Raw genomic sequence first — 1,615 nt, 5'->3', positions numbered from 1 at the left:
TGCGGCGCGCCCGAGTGCTGCTTCAGCCGGCTGCGAACTTTGGCTCGGCAAGTGCTGCCCGCCCAGCCCTGTGCAAGGGGTCGCCTGTCCCCAGGTAGAGTGGGAAGCATAGCGGAGGCAGCCGAAGGGGTTCGTAAGGGAGGTGTAAGTAATTCCTTGGCTCTGGCTTAATTCTCCTTCGTAGAATGACAGGAGGGAGGAGTGAGTGGCGACAGACATCCTTTTCAGGAGAGGGTAAAGTTATGGGAAGAAGTCCGGAGGCAGAGTCGAGTTTGTTCCCTTTTTGAGGGGTAAGGGAAAGGAGTTGGCACCTGTACCTGCATAGGGCTCCCTGCCTTGCACTGTTTGCTTTCTGGAGTTTTCTTTCCTGCATGAGCTCTCAAAACTATATCCCTGTTCCCACCTTCAAAGAATCTGAAGTTCAAGACAATCCTCATCAGCCCCGAAAGGGGAAACCTGCCTCTGGCTGAGAGCTGAGCATCAGCAGGCTCTCAAGTGCAGAAGAAGTTCTCTGGGATATCAAATGAGCTGGAAAGACAGTTCATAAAAGCACAGAGCTCATACTCATAGTTGGTTATGAAGAGCTCTTGCTATAGTTTTTAGCTTGGAAAAAAGCTCCCAAGCAATGCAGTTGGGCTGGGTATTTTATGGCCTCTTCATTCTAAAACTGTGAATAACTAAGGCTTGCCATGAAACCTGACTTCTCAGAAGTTACAGGAATTCAGCTGAATAAATTTCCCTGGGAAAAGATGCAATGCAGATGGAACTGACCCAAGTAAGAGTAGATGCATTGGAGGCTGCATTAATTTAAAGGAGGAAATGACCTATATAAAGTGTGTATGAACAAAAACTTGGTAAAACCAGGTAGAGATGAGCAGAACAGTGTTAGCAGACAGTGTTAGGTGGATCTGATGTGTCTGTCTAGCGCAGCTGCCCTTGAGCTGAAAGGAGGCACTGCAGAAGGAGTTGGCTGGTGGGTGTGTTGGGATGCAAGCCTTGGCACATGTGCTCTGAATAAACAGATACCCTTGCTGAGTGGATACTATGAAAGCCTGCTCAGAGCTGCTGTGTTGGTGTTACAGGGTGGGGAGTTAAAGCACTGAATTGGAGAGTGTCGCTCTTGCTTTTTCTTGGCATGGGAGCAGCAGTCAAGTACTAGAGCTGGCTGTGCATGGCTTTGGCAGCCGGAACTCTGCTGCATCACAAGGCCAGTGGTCACTGCTACTGCTGCTGGCTCATCCTGCCCTGTGGTGGGAGCAGCTTTGAAGCCTGGCCTGCAGCCAAGCAGGATTCTTATTAAGGGTATACTGTGTTTAAAGTCACCTGCAGTACAGTTAATTTAAGGGGGATGTGTGTGATAAATGCATCCAGTAGTTTATCCAGAGCCAGGCAAAAGAGTCTGCCAAAAGCATCCATCTGAATGTCAGTGTAAGGGCAGGGAGTGATAGATGCAGTGTTCTGGGAGCTACATCTGGCAAAGTGCCCTACGGTGGATGTATAGAGAGAGATGGTGCTGCATCCCTGAAGGAACAGGCTGGGTGCTGGAGGAGAGGCTGTAGTGGAGTGGCACACGGCCTTCTGGGAGAAGGACTTGCTTCCAAAGCCTCAGTGAAGC

This window comes from Corvus brachyrhynchos, unplaced genomic scaffold, assembly GCF_000691975.1.
Source record: "Corvus brachyrhynchos isolate BGI_N302 unplaced genomic scaffold, ASM69197v1 scaffold175, whole genome shotgun sequence".
Lineage (NCBI taxonomy): Eukaryota > Metazoa > Chordata > Aves > Passeriformes > Corvidae > Corvus > Corvus brachyrhynchos.
This window is presented reverse-complemented; position numbering follows the sequence as displayed.